Below are 19751 nucleotides of genomic sequence, written 5' to 3' on the forward strand. Positions count from 1 at the left end.
AAAGATGACATTTTTCTATTCTTCGTTTTTTGTAGCAACTGTCATTGCCACACTGTTTTTGTTGTTGCTATCTTTTTATGTGTGCATTCAAATCTCCCACAATATGATTGGATACCTCCTTACAATCTCATTATTTCACCAGGTTTCAATTCACCTAGAGTTAATTATGCTGAGGTAAGTAAAAATAATGCTGTATACTGAATGCAAATCTGGCAAACTGATGTAGTAACTGCAGTATTATTTATTTTTGCTGATTTAAGCAAGATATTAAAATATCAAAAGTTCATAATGTGTCTAGTACTTAAGTAAACTACAGGTATCTCCTTGTGTATATGCATGAATATAACGAGGAGTCCGGTGGCGCCTTAAAGACTAACAGATTTATTTGGGCATAAGCTTTCGTGCATAAAAACCCCACTTCTTCCAATGCAACAGATACAGACTAACATGGCTATCCATCTGATGCAAGAATATCTGAATATTCTTGATAACCAGGAGGATATACTATATCTATACACATTTAAGCAATTGTATATCTTAAATATCAATTTATTCAGATTCTTAATTTTCCATTTTTATTATGTTAGAAAATGGTGAAGGATGCCTTTCTTATTTATTAGATGATGATTAATGTTTTATTTGTGATTTGTGTCAAGCTCTATTTGGATGGAAATTCAAATTCAAATAAAATGCACAAAATCATTTTACTTTATTTTTTAAATTAAACTACCTTAAAAGTGCTGGATACGAAGGAAAAAAGTTTATCTAAACGTGTTTTGCATTTGAAACTAACTGATATATTAAACAAAGGAAGCACTATCTGCAGTTAGTGACTTTAACTGATGATTTCTGCTCACCAGGTGCTTCAAAATTTTAGAACTAGTAGATCTCATCCTCTCAAATGTAGTTTTTATTCATAGATTGGAAGAGGAAAACAAGCTTTTCTGCTTTTTCAACTCTCAGTTGTTGTCTTAACTTTGAATGAATTAGTTGAATAAACTGAAATGAAGAAAATATTCTCTCTGCAACTGCAGAAGAGGCTACTTTTGTCAACAGCTGGTTTAGAATTTAACAAACTCTAATTCTGGATCCTGAGCCAGTAACTTCTGCTAATTCAGTAGTTTGACTTTCTTTAAAACTTGGCAGGAAACACATATCATTTAATATTTTTTGTATTTATTTTAAATTATTTTAACAGAGTGTAATAAGTTTAGGCCTTAACATAAGCTGTCAATTTCAAATTTAATTTTAAATAGGTTTATTTTTAAAATTAAATGTATTTTATTTTTATTATTTTTTAAACAATGAATTTTATCCACCCTGCTTCTGGGTATAGTGTAATTACTGTAACAAATATTGGGATAAATACATGCCAATTTACACCCTGTAGGATGTTGATTACTGGTTGATTTACACAGTAATGGGATTGATTGAGATGTTACATCAGAATGGAATTTGGTCCCAACTGTTTAAAAAGTTGTTAGAATTGGTTTAATTTATTGTCCATCATAGTTAAGACCGGGGTGTCAATAATAAGAATTTGTATGGAATTTTACACTCTTTATTTTTACTGCATTATTTTAGAGTATCATGATTTACTTTATCATATTAGTTATATGCTGCTAGATAATCTATTGCTGTTTGCAGTGTTGCTGTAGCTGTGTTGGTCCCAGGATATTAGAGAGACCAAGTGGGTGAGGTAATATCTTTCATTGGACTAACTTGTGTAGGTGAAAGACAACCTGAAGAAGAGCTCAAAAGCTTGTCTCTTTCCCCAACAGAAGGTGATCCAATAAAAGATATTACCTCACCCACCTTGTCTTGCTAGATAATCTAGTAATTCAGTAATATTATTGCAGGAGGTAGTTAAGTCAATGGAAGAATACTTCTGTCAGCCTAGCTTTCTCTGCACTGGGAGCTAGGTCAGCTTGAGTATGTTGCTCAGAGAGTGGATTTTTCATATTGCTGAGTGACATAGTTGGGTTGACCTAACTTTTTAGTGCAGACTTAGTCTTAGTCTTTATTCTACTACTCAAAGGTTTAAGTAGCGTATTAAAAACTTTCAGCCCATTGCTGCCCATGGGCACTGTTTAGCCCTATGGGTATGTCTTCCCTGCAGAGTTAACTCTGGTGATTGGCACCCGGGTCTCAGGAGTGAACAGAAACATTGCAAAGCCATACCCGATTTACTGTGTCCTCACTGGTGCTGCACTCACCCATGTATGGCACTAGGACTTCTGGAGCCATATCTGAAGGTTCTTTGTGATTCAGGAAACTGAGCTACTCAATGATGCTTTCCAGTGAATTGTGGGAGAACGTATCTGACCTTCTGGAAAAGGATGGGAGGGCAATTGTGAAAAGGCAGTGGAAGAGGACTATCAGCACTCAAGTGATTTAGTCTGCATCCTCACTGCAAAGTGGGTGGGTTACCAATCTGAGTGAAAGCCTCTTTCAAGCTTTAGCCTACAGTCCCAGATGAGCCAGCTAGCCAGGGTTAAAAGCACCACTAAACTTAGGAGAGAGGGTTTGTATGTGGATGGGAGGGAGATTGGGGCAACACCTGAATGAGAGCCTGAGTTAACTCTGCAGTGATGACATATGGTAATTCATGCGGATAGTCCCATTTAAGTTGATGGTGCTGAGTTTATGAGTAAGGATTGAAGGATCAGACCCTAAATGCATAGTTTTTATAAGATTGTATTTAATCTAGGGGAAACTATCTGTCAAAGACATTTTCAAAAGTCCCTATATGATGGACAGGCTACTGCAACCTTCTTGAAGTTGCTCTAAATTATTTTAGTTACTAATTGTTTGGTACATAGTCCAAAACAATGTTAAGGTTTCCAACTAAGTGAATTAAAGCCTGAGGGCAGCAATTTGTTTTCTTTTTCTTTTAAGTCTTTGGAAACGTAACATTGACTGAATTCCCCTTCTAATATCCATGACTGACAGCTTGTAACTTATTTTAGTGTTACTGCCAACAAAGATACCCTGCTAGCTATGGACTGGTGGGTAAAATATTACATTTCCCTCTTATATCCTAGCACTAACAGTCTATAGAGTTTTCCTCCATGTTTTTAGTGTTCTCTTACCCTTGTTTTTCTAGGTAACGGGATTACAATCTGCTCATATTGAAAATATTAACACCCTTCAGGGAGAATACATAATTTTGCCTCAGGTCTTACAAATGTCTTGACCTCAATGGTTACTAAGCAAATATCTACACTACCCATTTTTGTTGACAAAAGTGATGGTGACACCCAAAAGGCGACATAATAAAAATCAGAATCTCATGTTTACACTTACTCCTTCTTGCATCCACAGTGAGGGCACCATCATTGACAGTGTGAGCATTGCATTGTGGGTACCTATCCCACAGTCCAGCTTGACACCTTCTGTCGCTAGGTCTTGTGGGAAAGCAGAGAGGATCACGGCACATCTTGAGACCTGGCTAAATGTCCTGTGATGCATTGCTTTATGTCCAAGCAGTCCATGGGCTTCCGGCTTTCTTTCGCATCATTTTTGCAACGGCTATTCTGTGCTCTGCACTCCGGCATCTTTGTGGGAAGGGATGGATTCTGCACTGCTCTCCTATGCACTGTTAACTGTCATGAAGACATAGTGGATGGCAATGCAGTTAATTGTCCAGTTCCTAACTGAAGGAGACTTGCAGATGCCCAACATTTTGAGTGATATGAATAGGAGCAACTTTAGATTGCTTTTGGCATTCACAGAGCAGCTGCATAGGATAGACCATTGCTTTGGGGCTTGGGAAACAAGCACTGAATAGTGGGATTGTATTGTCATACAGGTGTGGGATGAAGATCAGTGGCTACAGAACTTTCAGATGCGGAAAGCCACCTTCCTGGAACTCTGTGCAGAGCTCGCCCCAGACTTGCAGTGCAAGGACACCAGAATGAGAGCTGCCCTCTCGGTAGAGAAGTGTGTGGCAATAGCTGTGTGGAAGCCGGGGGCTACCCGTCAGTCACAAATCAATTTGGAGTGGGAAAGTCGACCGTTGGGGCTGCATTAATGCAAGCGTGCAGGTAAATTACAGCTACGAAGGACCATGATTCTGGAAAATGTGCGTGCAATAGTGGACGGCTTTGCAGAAATGGGGTTCCCTAACTGTGGAGGGGCGATAGATGATACACATATTCCAATTTTGGCATCAGACCACCTTGCAACAGAGTACATCAATCGGAAGGGGTACTTCTCCATGGTAATGCAGGCGCTTGTGGATCATTGAGGGTGTTTCACTGACATCAACACGGGGTGGTCCGGGAAGGTGCATGACGCATGCACCTTCAGGAACACTGGCCTGTACAGAAAGTTACGAGTGGAGACTTTCTTTCCAAACAAGAAGAGTATAGTGGGGGATGTTAAAATGTCCATTGTGATCCTGGGAGACCTGGCGTACCCCTTACAGTCAGGGCTCATGAAACCTTACACAGGACACCTGGACAGTAGTAAGGAGCAGTTCAACAGCAGGTGGAGTAGGCGCCAGATGACAGCTGAATGTGCCTTTGGCAGATTAAAGGCACACTGGTGATGCCTTTATGGCAGGCTAGACCTTAATGAGGATAATATTCCCACGGTCATAGCTGCGTGCTGTACATTCCATATAATCTCGGTGAGTGCTGAGGCAGACCGCTTGGCCTGCTGATTTTGAACAGCCAGATACCAGGGCTGTCAGAGGAGCCCAAAGGGGGGCAGTTCGAATCAGGGAGGCTTTGAGACAGCACTTTGACAACGAGCAGCAATAATGTATATCTCTGTCACTGGGGCTAGTTTTCCTAGGATGCAATGGTGTCATTTTTGGCCTTACATGCCTGTAAGAAAATGATAACAATGCCTGTGCATGTATTCGTAGTGCCTGCAATCTCAATTTGTAGAAAAAATATTAATGGTGAATCACCCTTTAAGAACTCCTCGATTTTATTGAACAAGAAAGAGCACACATAAACGCCTGATGGGAAAGGAGGAACCAGGGAAGGACAGACCTTCACAACTGTGTGTAGGTCCAGCTATCATTGTTAAAGTTCTCCGAGGGGGTGGAGTGAAGGGGAAACCGAGAACGCCCCGAAAGCGAAAAGGAACGTGCAGGTGGAGTTGGATGGGGGCATGGAAAAGTGTTCTGAATGTGTTGCTGGGCAGGGTGAGCATGGACCTGCTCAGTCTGCAGCTCTATTAAGGACAGCAGCATCTGCGTTTGCTCCTCCATTACTTTAATCATCCTCTCAGTTGCGTCTTTAACAAATGCTTGATTCTCTTTTCTCTCCTGCCATTTGGCTTCCCAGCACTCCTTATGTTCCCTTTTTTCTGCATTGGAACACTGCAGTACCTCCTAGAACATGTCTTCTTTGCTGTGTCTTGGGCGCTTTCTTATCTGGTGGAGATGCTCGGCAGGAGTGCATGGGGTGTTCCTGAAGTCCACATCTGGGGAAGCACAGGGGACAATGCACAGAAGCAGGATTGTTAAATTCATGCACAGCATAGTAACATTTCAGTTAAATTCACCTTTTGCAACATTGTAATCACACTGTCTCACTGACCCTAGCTAGGCACACATCTCTGTGAACAGCTAAAGCATGGTGAGTGTTGGTGGGAGAGGGGGGTTGCTCCACATGGGGAAAAGAGAGCACAGTGTCTGCAAGGCTCATGTAGCATTCTAAGGAATAAATTCTAAAATTCTCCCACACTTTTCCCAAAGGCAGGGGTCATTCTAGCAGACATCTCACAGCTAAGGGTAAGCAGGGAAGCGAGGGTACATCTACTGTATGCTTGTGGCTTCCACCCTGTTCCCTATGCTGCTCGCCTATGTGCCGCTTTGGTCCCCGCACAAGTGATTGCTGAATGGTATGGGAAAGTTTCCTACCATGGGGGATGGAACAAAGCTTCTCTGCTATGCAACCTGCCGCAGAGGATTACTGAGTACCTCCAGGAAACTTTCCTGGAGAGATCTCTGGAGGATTCCTGGTGGGAGATTTTGGCTGCATCAACACCCTGTTCCGCTGTACTGATTAGCTACACAGGGAAATGTCCAGCTCACAGAAACACCACCAGACTCCCACATTTCTATACCCTGAACCCATCTCCGCACTACACAAACCACAGCCACTTGCCAGGTATCTCATCTCCTGCTTCTTGCTCCCCGGAGAGTGACTGCTGCGACTGGCCAGACACTTCTGGAGTGGTGAACAGTTCCTGGCTGCCTGCCCCACTGGGCGACCCCACTGGGAGCTGCACATCCTCGTCTAACTCCACCTCTTCATCAATAACTTCGTCCTCCGGGTTAGGTCCTCTCTTTGCCGCATCCATTCCCCCCAAAGTATCCACAGATCTCTTGGCAGTGGAGGGGGAGTCACCACTGAGGATAGTGTTCAGCTCCTTATAGAACCGGCAGGTCTTAGGTGAAGCACCAGAGCGTCGGTTTGCCTCCGTCGCCTTATGGTACGTCTGCCTCAGCTCCTTTATCTTCGCTCTGCACTGCAGCGTGTCCTGATCATAGCCCTTTTTGCACAAGCCTCAAGAAATGTGCCTGTAGGTATCCCATTTCCTACGGCTCAAGCACAGCTGGGACTGCACAGCCTCTTCTCCCCATATACTGATCAGATCCAACAGCTCCGCAGTGGTCCAAGCGGGATAGTGTTTAGTGTGATAACCTGCCATGGTAACCTGGGAAGATGCGAGGAGACCTCTCCACACGGAGCCAGCAGGAAATGGAATTTCAAAAATTCCCAGGGCTTCTAAGGGGGAGGGATGGATGGTCGTTTATCTGGCTGCAGGGCAGTGGAATTCAAACCGCTGACCAGAGCGGTCATGATGGGCATTGTGGGACACCTCCTGGAGGCCAATAAAAGCGATGAAATCAAGCGTGGTGTCTACACTGACACTCTATTGAAAAAAAAGTAGAGGAAAAAGACGTAAGTCTCTCATCAGGGTAGATGCATTTAGTCATCAATACTGGGCATTTTTCCCAACAAAAATTGCATCGCAGTGTGTACTCCCGCAGTTTGGTCAACAAAAAGCAGTTTTGGGTGACAAAACTTGGTAATGTAGACCAGGCCTAACTTAGTATCCAAATTTTTCTTTCATCTTTCTAATTCTCATGTTGACTTTTATTAAGGAATGAGAAAAGCACACTATTCGTTGATTGCCAGTTAAATACTTATTTGAAATTGGTAATTAGGACCTGCATTGAAGGGACATCATCATACACTTTGAGAGACATGGTTCCTCTGATTCGTCTCCCAAGCACAGGACTATCTCTAACCCTTGTGTGGAGTGGGAGGTAGGGGGGATGGCTCTGTGTGTCCTCCTCCCTGTATACCTGCATAAGGACCAGAGATGGAGTGGCCCTGGTTGTGTCACACTGCAAGTTAATAGCAAGACTATATGTCCAAAAAAGAAAAAGTTTGTGGGGTTTTTTTAAAGATACTTTATTTTAATGAGCTTTTGCAATGCTTTGAACAAAAGCAGCATTTTATATCTACAATGATGTGAGTCTTCACTCATTTCATCACATCACTTCATCACTCACATTCCCTCAGCTTGGTACTTTGTCTTCCATGCTAAAAACAGGTAAATTTTTCATCTCAGTAATTACCAAGATTGAGCTTTCCCAAGGTAAATACCAGTGAGGACAAGGCACTTCAGATTTATCAGAAGGTAAACTGGCTGAGGTCATCTCTATATCCCCACCTGGGATTACGTTGGTGAGTTAATTTTGCAGTAAAACTGAAGTGCCTCGTCTTCACTGTTTTTTTAACCTCAGAATAGCTCCTGTGTGTTAGGTCCCTGAGGTAAAAGTTGTAGCTTTTTTAGCAGTGAAGACAAGCCTTGAGTATTTACATTGATTCCTTTGTCAGTAACTCATCTGAGAACTTCCCTTTCATATGTAGATCCGGGGGCATAACCGTTAAAGGAGGAAACAAACCCTGCATCCAAGCATCAGGGGAATTTGCTGGTGCACAGGAGCCATAAGGATCATCCTCTCCAGGGTAGACACAAGAAACTCTGTATATGAGCCATAGTGTTAGCTTTATGCCCTTTTGCCTGCACAGGTGGCATTCAGGAGTAGGAGGGGGTGTGATGACCAATGTAGCCTACATTTTGACTATTCTTGCTAGTGCAGTAGCCCATAGGAGAGGGTGCAAGTTACAGCAACCCTCACACAGTCAATTATGGGCACATGCAAGTTTCATTTCTGATGTAAAAAGAAAAGGAGTACTTGTGGCACCTTAGAGACTAACAAATTTTTTTGAGCATAAGCCTGCTACTCTGAAACATTTCTGATGTAGTGATAGCAAGTTCTACCTAAACAAAATGTCTGTAATGGCACTTCTTTTTAAAACCATTTCCCTGCAATGTTCAGTAGCAGCATGTACACTGAGAATACTCTGTTGGGATTGGTAAAGCCCCAATCCTTCAAACACTTATACACATGCTTAACTTCACTATCACAAGCAGTCCCATTGATTTCAGTGGGACAATCCATGAAGTTAAGCATGTTTAAATGTTTGCAGGATCAGGACCTCACGTACATCCTAACCTTCTGCTGAGGAAAAGATGGACAGCTCAGCCCTACAGCAAGAAACAAGAACACAGAATTACTCCTTAGATACCTGAAACCATTATTTTTACAAATACTGTTGCAGGTATATTAAACTTCTGTGATAAATGCAGCCAACATCACACTTCAAAATTCTTTATCAATTTTGATTTACAGCCAAAATGACAAACAGAATTAAGCGTCTAACCAGTGCTAAATATTCAGATATTTTCAGAGTTTTAATAAGTATTTATTTATCTATTTTAAGTACATGAAACAAAGATCTTTGTTTCTCAACATTATAATTTTTGTCTGACTTCTGTTTAGGAAGAGATAAAATAACAAAATTACCTTATTTTAAAATTGATCTTCTATGCCTTATGAAAGAGACCTATAGAACTTAATAGAAAATGGTAACCTTGTATGCATTTTGTAAACTTAATAGAGAAGAGACTCCCTGATTTTATATGAATTCGTATAGGGGATATAATTGTCATATTGTATAGGTTGAAAGAGTAATTTCTGTAGACCCCTATTGGTTTCATTCTTATAAAATTCCAAGGGACTCTCACATATTTTCTTATAATTACTGATGTCAATAGGGAAACATTTTAAAGAGTTATGATCCAGTTCTGCAAACACTTAACTTTAAGCCTGTGAATAGGCCCATTGACTACAGTGGGACTATCTGAAGCATTGAAAGGTAAGCTCTGCCTAATTGTTTGCAGGACTGAAGTTTTAAAACAGTTTTAGAACCTTTAAAACTGTTAAACTGGGGGATGATACCTTCCTTTCTCCACCCATAGTGCCAAATCAGAGAATATGTATTTATAACTCTTCTAATCTGAAATAGTCCTTCTATAATTTTCTTCCTAATCGTGGTTTTACACTTAGTGTATTAAAACAAATTTTAAAAAGATGAAAATAAGTCCAAAAGCCCACCAAGATTCTTTGCTTAATTAAATTTCCTCCTGTCTCATGAGTCACTGTGAATAATTGCTAAATTGTTTACCAAAGATGTATATACAAGATAAAAAGCCTGTGGCTCACATACTCAGTCCTGGGTCACTTAGAGTTTTATTCAGTTTCTTTTAAATGTAACACACTCCTCCTGGTTAAGTTTAAAAGAAAAAGAAAAAAAGAGGAAGTCCAGAAATAATGGAAGGTTTCTTTTTGTAATGCACATGCGTAGTTGCAGGGAACAGGGAAAGAAGCTTTGATGCTCTCTTCTTGGAATTGTTTTAACATTTATCTCATGTCTCCTTACCTGATTGCGAAGGCTCAGGTCAGGGAGAATTAAAATTTTCCCATATTCAAGAAACAATTCTCTGTTGGTGCTAGCTTTCTTTCAGATTATTTTCTTCTCTTGGAGGACAGTTGAAGACAGTGCACCAGAATTACATTCACTCTGTTAGATTCCTTGAGAGGACTTTGTAGCCTGGCCCCAACATAACAGTTAATTTTTGTCTTGTAATTTGAACAATGCACTCCAGCACAGTAGGCTTTAGCAATGCAAGCGCTTCCACAATTTTAAAGCTCCTTGACCTTACCTACTTTTCAGGCTGTTCCATGTTTCAGTGATTAGATTAGTTGCAACAAGTATTTTCATATAATTCTCTGGTTCCTGAGCAGCTTTCATTCCCTGATTGTTTGGATTTTTCTCAGTCTGCTTTTCACTGCCAGTGATCCATTTGCCCAATATTTATAAGTTGCAATATGCATTTTAAATTGTTTTCTTTTAACGGAGCAGGGAGAATGTCAGCTGTGGGTTAATTATTGCGTAGCATTCCCTCAGAACTGTGCTATTCTAGTTGCACTTACTGCTAACACAAGCCCTGTTACCTGTCTGGGTATTTCTGCAGTTGATATTCTCTTAGATTATAAACACTTTAGAGCATTATTCATACGCAGGGCCCTACCAAATTCACGGCCATGAAAAACGTGTCACGGACCACGAAATCTGGTCTTCCACCCGTGAAATCTGGTCTTTTGTGTGCTTTTACCCCATACTATACAGATTTCACCAGGGAGACCAGCGTTTCTCAAATTGGGGGTCCTGCCCCAACAGGGAGTTGCCGGGGGGGGGGGGGGAGGCGGGTGTGTCGCAAGATTATTTTAAGGAGGTTGCGCGCTTGCCTTCAGAGCTGGGTGGCCAGAGAGCGGTGGCTGCTGGCCGGGTGCCCAGCTCTGAAGGCAGCGCCCCACAAGCAGCCGCGCAGAAGGAAGGGTGGCGATACCAGACCATGCCACCCTCACTTCTGCGCTGCTGCTGGCGGCGGCTCGGCCTTCACAGCAGCAGCTGCTCTCCAGCCACCCAGCTTTGATGCCAGCGCTGCCACCAGCAGCACTGCAGAAGTAAAAGTAGCAGCACAACCCGCCCCTACAATAACCTTGCGACCCCCTCCACCCGCAACTCCTTTTTGGGTCAGGACCCCTGCAGTTACAACACCGTGAAATTTCACATTTAAATATTTGAAATCATGAAATTTATGGTTTTTTAAATCCTAGGAATCCATTTTGAAATTCACCAAAATGGATCGTGAATTTGTGTACATATATGTTCAGCACCTGGCACAACTGGGTCCCAGTCCTGAATTAGGGCTTCTAGGCACTATTGCAATGCAAAATAATTATATGGTTTAATTAGCTTTAAAGTAATCCATCTTTTCGTGCTTGTTTTATTCTCTTGTCTTGCACGGTCATATTTTTATTTTACCATCCTGTTAGTACAGTCAAAGCACCTGCTGTCTCAAATGTAGCTTTTAGTGATTTATTTTAGCTTATGTAATTGCATCTGTTTTATGCTCATCTGAACCTAGGGTCTGATCCAATGCCTAATGAAGTTTGTGGGAGTCTTTCCATTGTCTTCTATGGGGTTTGGTTCAAGCCCATTAAGATGCTGCTTCATTCCAACAACTGTAGCTTCTACACAAGACTCTTTCTCTCTTACCTCAAAATCAAGTTTTGATAATATAGAAGCTTTAATTGTCTTACTGTCACTGGAAGTGATCTGGTGGTGGGATCCCATCCCAGCTGGTAACTGTCTTCAGTAACTTGGGTTTCAGATGTATTCAGATTATCTAAGAGGAGCACTCTTCAGTATTTTCCTGTCTTACAGGCAAGACATAAGCCAAATGACCAGTTAAGTGTAACGTTCTTTATACTCTGCAGAATTAGTTGTATTATTCTGGAAAGTATCTAAACTGCCTACTGCCCTACCTTTTCCAGCTGGAATTGTGATTTGTCCATAGCACCCTCTTAACCAAAAGTCACAGACCTATCGATGTGGACCCACCATGGCTCCAGTCCTACTCAGCAGTGTTAGGTGGATTTATGTCCTCTGTCACTCTGGAGTGACTGCTGCCAAGGTCATCTATTTTCTCTGTCTCAGCAACAGTTGGCTACATCTCAGGTGACAGCTGTGATTAGTATTGTGTAATTAAAAGGTGGAATAGCAAGTATCCCAAGAGGCATCAACAGAACAAGCAAAGGTCAGGCACAAAGGATTCTGAATTATAAAGTTATTTCTCTAGTCAGAGAATATTTTTCATTACTGAAAAGCACTTTGCCTTTTCCCTGCCATTTTTAAACATTCTATCCTCATGCTAGAGCTGTTAAAAACAACTTTGAAAAAAATTGTTTTGACAGAAACTATCTTTTTCCACTCATCATATCCAAAAATGTACTAGCCTTTCAAAAAATGATTCACCTTAAGACAGAGAGAGTCCTGTAAAGTTTCATTCTGGTATATATCAGTATCAGAAAATTTTGAGTGACTGAAAACATGGCTTTAGGATGGAAACTGAATTAACCTTAACTAGAACTGTTGCTGGCATTCAGGCTGTTATGATAGTAGTTCCATGTAGCACTTTATCTATTCAATGCACTTGTACAAACATTAATTGATTTTAAAAGGCCAATAATATACACTAGTAAAAACTTCATAGCAAGTTCTGACACAGCCTGAACACTCTCATACTATACATGACGTTGCATTTCCTTATTATTGTAGCTTTCCAGGGGGTTCCTCCCATCCCAGGGACCACTTGAGTTCAGTGTCTGCTTAGAACCAGACCTGACCAAGGGCGTAAGAGCCTTCCCAAAAGTTGGGGAGCGGGGGCTGGAAGGGGTGGGGGTGGGACCGAAGCTGAAAACAGCCGCCTGCCTATGTTTTCCCCCCTGGCCCAGGGGAGGTGAAGGTAGAAGGTCCACGCCAGCTCCCCACAGCTGCCCACTCAGCTCTCCCTGACCCGGCTCCAGCCAGGTGTGGGGGGATCTCGGAGCCGCAGCCTGGCCATGGTAAGAGCTGCGCAGGCAGCTGTGGGGAGCCATGACGTACCCTCCACCTGCCCGTGGTGCAGGGGGCCTGAGGAGAGCAGCCCGTGTGCCTGCCCCGTAGGCCTCCCACCCAGGGCAGGTGGAGGGTCCCCACAGCTGCCCACATGGCTCTTATCATGGCCAGGCTGCAGCTCTGAGGTCTCCCCAGCCAGAGTTGGGCCAGGAAGAGCCGCATGGGCTGGGGGCTGTTTTCAGCACCTCCCCCACCCCCTTACTGTCCCCATATCTACTCTAGAGACACCATCAGAGGACCCAACTACAACAGCCACACCATCAGGAGCTCATTCACCTGCAAATCTACTAATATGATATATGCCATCATGTGCCAGCAATGCCCCTCTGCCATGTACATTGGCCAAACTGGGCAGTCTCTACATAAAAGAATAAATGGACACAAATCAGTCATCAGGAATGGTAACATACAAAAGCCAACAGGAGAACACTTGAATCTCCCTGGACATTCAATAACAGATTAAAAAGTAGCCATCCTTCACCAAAAAAACTTCAAAAACAGACTTCAAAGAGACACTGCAGAGCTACAATTCATTTGAAAACTTAACACCATTAATTTGGGCTTGAATAGGGACTGGCTGGCTCACTACAAAAGCAATTTTCCCTTTCTTGGTATTGACACCTCCTCATCACTTATTGGGAGTGGACCACATCCACCCTGACTGAATTGGCCTTGTCAGCACTGGGTCTCCACTTGTACGGTAACTCCCTTCTCTTCATGTGCCAGTATATTTATGCCTGTATCTGTAATTTTCACTCCATGCATCTGAAGAAGTGGGGTTTTTACCCACAAAAGCTCATGCCCAATAAATCTGTTAGTCTTCAAGGTGCCACCAGACTCCTCCTTATTTTTGTCCATTATGGTTAGGGGCGGGGACTAACTCCCACCCAAACCTACTCCTGGGAGGTTGACTCTTTTTATCCATACCCGAACCTACAGCCCTTGGGGGTGGGGGAGAGGAGGAGGAGAGGGTCTCTGTTAGACCAGAATCAAGGCAAGATTGTACACCTGGACCCTGCATCATTACACCTCACAGCCTTAAAGCTGGTTGGATTGTTGGATCATATTAAAGAAGTTCTGTATTAAAATCACAAATGAGTTTAATTCCCCATAGTTTAAATTCCAGGGTATTACTAATTAAGAGGTCTCTTGGTTTTTGGTACTGGTTCTCTCCCTCTCTGTGTGAAACTTGAAAGCCATAGAACATTTTAAGACAGAGTCTGTTCTCAAAGCAATTCTTTGTAACAATTATTCACACAGAGAAAGACTCAAAGCAATACTTTGTAACAACAGAAACAGCACCCAGAGACTCCCCGCCCTTTTGTTGTATTCATCTTGCTTTGTTAACAATTGTGATTAAAATAGAAATAGAGGATGTATGTGGATGGATGCTTGGTGTGGATAATAACTGAATGACCAGGGAGGTGCCAGCCTAAGAATCCAGTGACCATCAGCTGAAGAAGGCGTCAAGTGGAAACAACCAGAGGACCCCCGGAGGGCAGACTGGAATCCACCCAACAGCCTCAAGAATGGGAGAACCAAAGAACAAGATAACATCTGGCAGCACGGAGCCATCAGGAATGTGCCATCTGCTGATTGATTCAGCAACAACATGGTGAAGCAATTCCCACAGACTGGCATAGGAAGAAAATCCTATAAAAATGGACTCTAGAAAGTGAGAACTTTGGGGTCTGATTCTGCAAACCAACTTCCAGGAGCATCAGATGTGTATCTGACAAAGCCCTGCTCCCGCCTCATGTCCAGGCCACCTGGCCAGTGGCTTGGCATAAGCAACTCTAAGGCTGATAACTATGATAACAACCTTGCAGAACCTGTGTGTGTGTGTGTATAAATATGAAATTGAATGGCACATTATAGCTATAACTAACTGCTTACTAGGATTCTTTCTGTATTCACAATAAATGTGGCATTTTGCCTTTTCCCCTTTAATAAAATCCTGCTGGTTTTTATTTTATTGGTATAACAGGATTACTTGAACTTCTCTCGTATCAACAGCCACCACCTAACTAGCCTACATAAAAAGAGCAAGTGGCCTTACTCCACAACAGGGATCCCACAAGGCCGAGCTTCAATAAAGTTGTATTTCCACTGTGAGCTCTTGACTCCTGCATATACTGCAGTAAAATCCTACTCATTCACCATACAAAATGAAAAGGGAAGGGAAAGTTGAACAGCCAATAGGAAAAATATATTGATACACAATGAATGATCTCTAGACTCCTATTGCCACTTATAAGATTAAAAACATTACACCCCATAATACTATGGGTTCTCATCAGGGCCAGCTCCAGGCACCAGCGTTCCAAGCAGGTGCTTGGGGCAGCCGTTAGAAAGGGGCGGCAGTTCGACAGCAGCTTCTCCCCTTTGCTGGCCGTGGCGGCAAATGGGCAGCAACTTCCTTTTGCTGTCTGCGGCGGCAGTTGTTTTCACTGCTTGGGGTGGAAAAAACTGTTTGGCCGGCCCTGGTTCTCATGTACCCCATCACCTTTTGGGAGCAGCCTCAGTCTGCAATTCCTTACACATAAGAGACCCTTCCAAACACCCACTTACACCAGCCTGAATTTGGCTTATCACCATGCATATGTGCTGCCACGGATTGAAGATAAAGGAAGGAAATTCTGGCTTTTATTAATGCCATTCCCAAAATGGCTGAAGAGGTTTCTTGTAAGTCATCAAAAAGTGCTCTCTATTCCTACAGAAAGAGGCTTTTCCTGTGTACCTGGCTAGTGCATTGGAGTTCCAAGTGCTGTCCAGAGCGGTCACAATGGAGCACTCTGGGATAGCTTCCGGAGGCCAATACCGTCAATTTGCGTCCACACTATCCCAAATTCGACCCGGCAAGGTTGATTTTAGCGCTACTCCCCTCGTCGGGGAGCAGTACAGAAGTCGATTTTAAGAGCCGTTTAGGTAGACGGAACAGGGTTGGTTGTGTGGACGCAGTCATTTTTAAATTGACCTAACGCGGCTAAATTCGACCTAACCCCGTAGTGTAGACCAGGCCTAAGATACAGCCTTTCCTATCCATCCATTCCGCTAAAACTCTAATCCAGTCCTTCATCATATCCTGTCCCAACCTACTGCATCATCATCTTCTGGCCTTTACAAGTGCACTCTTGCCCTATTTACATCAATTCAAACCACTGCTACAAAGATCATGTTCCTAGCTCGTTGCTCTTGCCATGTCGCAGCTCTCTTGCGGCCCTCAGCTGGCTCCCTTTCTTCATTGCATCAAACCAATAATTTTCACTTTCAAGGCACTTTGAGGTGTAGCTTCACCCTAACCATCATCATTTCTCATTTCTGTTATGATGTTATTTCCAGCCTCCACTCTCAGTGATACCAGCCCTCATCATCCACTTGTAAAATTTTCAAACAAGTACCTTTGTGATTTCTACCATGCTGCCCTTCACAAATGGGAGGAGCTCCCATAAACATCCACAAAGCCATCTCATTGTTCTCCGTCAAATTTCTCCTCCTTTGTTGTGATGGCTACAAAAAGCTTGGCAACAGCTAGGCAGCTAGTATGTTGAGACCTCTCCCTGTCGTGCTAACCAGTACTGCCTCATTATGTCCCTGTGCTCCCCCATTTGTCTGTATCCACCTGTTGTCTCTTGGCTTATACTTTAGTTTGTAAGCTAGTTAGGGCAGACATCATCTTCCTGTAATGTGTTTCAACAGTGCCTAGCATAGTCCTGGTCCATGAACAGGGCTTTTAGACACTACTGCAATACAAATAATTAATAATAAATAATAAATTCAGAAGTAGTTCATTAGAGAGACAAAGTGGGTGAGGTAGTATCTTTTACTGGACCAACTTCTGTCTTTCTCACCCACAGAAGTTGGTCCAATAAAAGATATTTCTTCATCCACCTTCTTTCTAATATTCTGGGACCGACACAGCTACAACACCACTGCATACAAGTAATTCATTATTATTTATACAGCACTATACTATATATATGGTACTTTACAAATAGGTCACTCATGTACAGGATAACCATACAAGAACAAGGATGTGTAGAGACACTATCTGTAGGATACGGGCAATGGAAATATTCACAGGAGAAACATGTATTAAACAGGGAGCCTGTGTATTCTGAAATTCTACAGCCCTTATCTGGAATTAGCTATAGGATCTACCCCTTGCTGTAGAATCTAAACTCTTATTTAAAGAACAATTGGTTTCTAGACTTTATGGTTGGAGAAAAACTATGAAACATGATGAAACCAATGCAGTAAAATCTATGAACAGCCTCAAACAAAAGTTCAGAGAGAGATGTATTATTAATCTTATTGGGGTGGTAACTCTGAAACCTAAAGATAAGTTAAAATGTCATCATTCTTAACTATTTCATTGTTCATTTTAGCAAAAACATCCACCTAATGTAATCAGCAATCCCAAACTCCTTTGCTTTCAGAGATCTCAAAATTGTCCCCTACCCAACTGTAAATAACCCCACACATTCCTGCTGACAATTTCTAATGCAGTTATGTGTTGTCCAGGATTAAGACCTTTAGAGACGCTAAGCACTGAAAAGATTATGGTGCCCCCACATATGTAATTAAAAATAAAAATAATACTATACTGAAAAATAAAATTTTATTTTTCAAAATGACACAAAACATGTATGCTGAAATTAAAATAGCTTCTTTCTAGATTTTCTGATATCCGGAATTTTGCAAAGTTCATCTAAGCTGACTCGATGAAGCATGTTGGCTTCCATACACAATAGGGAAAGTGAATCAAGTCTGTCCTGACACATTGTTCTCTAAGGGTTTTTTATTCTTTTCAGCTGAGAAAAAGAGCGTTCGGCTTTGCTGGTGCCCTAAGCACGTGCTTAGTCTGCCTATTGGGTAATCCAGCACTGGTGTTTGTCCCTACAAGACTCTGCCATACTCTAAAATTGAGAAATGCAGCAACAGTGTAAAATAAATTGAATTCAATACCAAAATAAAAAGGACTACTATACCAATTTTATTATTCATTTTCATTCACTTTTAGTTCAATAAATCCCTCCATGAATCTGAGTCTACTGCAGAATTTCCTGCTTACTGCACTTGAGCTCTTCAGAAGGGCCATGCTGCAGTATTTAGGCCCATTTTGTGCAAACTAGATAGGGTCTTGGTTTTAAGGCATGATTTATAGGAATGCAAGAGGAGGTCCCTGGCACTAAAACGAAGGTAGAAGCTTCTCCAAGCATAGCAGGTAGGTGGAAAGTAACCATAAAATCAAGAGTGGGAGGAAACCAAAGGTACAATTAGGAGACAGGATTGAGACAGACATAAAAAGCAATGGGGAAGGAGGAAGAAACGAAAGAAGAGATTGGTGCAGAATCTTGAAGCAAGAACACAACTTGAATTGTATGTAAAATAATAATAGAGGAAGCCAGTGAAGGGTGTCATATCTGATAAAGGAACATGGACTGGCTACAGAGCTTGCTTATACACACCACATGTTCATCAGAGGATCCTTCACTGCTCTGTCAGGTATGGCTTTGGTTCGTTTAAATAAGGTGTTTTACACACAGCATCACCTAGTGACTGAACAGTATAAGACAGTTTAGCATTCCATTACATCTCCCTCTTTAAGTTCTACATTCTTGCCATTTACACTCATGCTATCTTTGAAGTTCTGTACATATCTATCTCTTAAGTGTCTGAATAGTACTGGTTTTCCAATTACATGTCCTGAATGTGTAACAGCTTGGTCATCTGGTAATCTATTAGTTGCAAAGACTGAATGTGGTCAATTTGGAGTTGTCTTCTTGTGCTGCATCTGCCTCTGTAAAGTTTGCTCTGTTTATTGTTCTTTCTGAGGAACTGTAGCTGTCAATAGTTTTTGCTGAATTCTCCACTGTCAGTGCTGATCACATATGGTCATAGTGCTGAATTCTTTTTCTTTACCACCACTGGAGTTGTCCATCTTTTTTTCTCCGGCCAATTTGACATGAATATGGTCACCAGGTTATAGACCCAGCGTTTCTTTAACTGAATGACATCTGTTGTAAAAGTGTTAATAAGCTCTGTCAAGGTTCCTCCCCCACTCTGAACTCTAGGGTACAGATGTGGGGACCTGCATGAAAAACCTCCTAAGCTTATCTTTACCAGCTTAGGTCAAAACTTCCCCAAGGTACAAAATATTCCACCCGTTGTCCTTGGACTGGCCGCTACCACCACCAAACTAATACTGGTTACTGGGGAAGAGCTGTTTGGACGCGTCCTTCCCGCCAAAATACTTCCCAAAACCTTGCACCCCACTTCCTGGACAAGGTTTGGTAAAAAGCCTCACCAATTTGCCTAGGTGACTACAGACCCAGACCCTTGGATCTGAGAACAATGAAAAAGCATTCAGTTTTTTACAAGAAGACTTTTAATAAAAAATAGAAGTAAATAGAAATAAAGAAATCCCCCCTGTAAAATCAGGATGGTAGATCTCTTACAGGGTAATTAGATTCAAAAACAGAGAACCCCTCTAGGCAAAACCTTAAGTTACAAAAAAGATACATAGACAGAAATAGTTATTCTATTCAGCACAATTCTTTTCTCAGCCATTTAAAGAAATCATAATCTAACACATACCTAGCTAGATTACTTACTAAAAGTTCTAAGACTCCATTCCTGGTCTATCCCCGGTAAAGACCAGCATATAGACAGACACAGACCCTTTGTTTCTCTCCCTCCTCCCAGCTTTTGAAAGTATCTTGTCTCCTCATTGGTCATTTTGGTCAGGTGCCAGCGAGGTTACCTTTAGCTTCTTAACCCTTTACAGGTGAGAGGAGCTTTCCCCTGGCCAGGAGGGATTTCAAAGGGGTTTACCCTTCCCTT

At 42.1% G+C, this 19751-nt stretch overlaps 1 long non-coding RNA gene across 1 annotated transcript; it reads right to left on the reverse strand.

Moving 5' to 3' along the window:
• Window positions 1–4886: 4886 nt before the first annotated feature.
• Window positions 4887–9979, reverse strand: LOC311521164. The gene is made up of 3 exons (XR_014711820.1): window positions 9822–9979; window positions 6126–6897; window positions 4887–5439 (listed from the first exon to the last, which is right to left on the reverse strand). It is a non-coding gene; the product is annotated as an uncharacterized lncRNA (long non-coding RNA).
• Between the last annotated feature and the right edge of the window lie 9772 nt (window positions 9980–19751).

Source organism: Lepidochelys olivacea, assembly GCF_965140295.1.
Source record: "Lepidochelys olivacea isolate rLepOli2 genome assembly, chromosome: 5".
NCBI classification, from domain to species: Eukaryota; Metazoa; Chordata; order Testudines; family Cheloniidae; genus Lepidochelys; species Lepidochelys olivacea.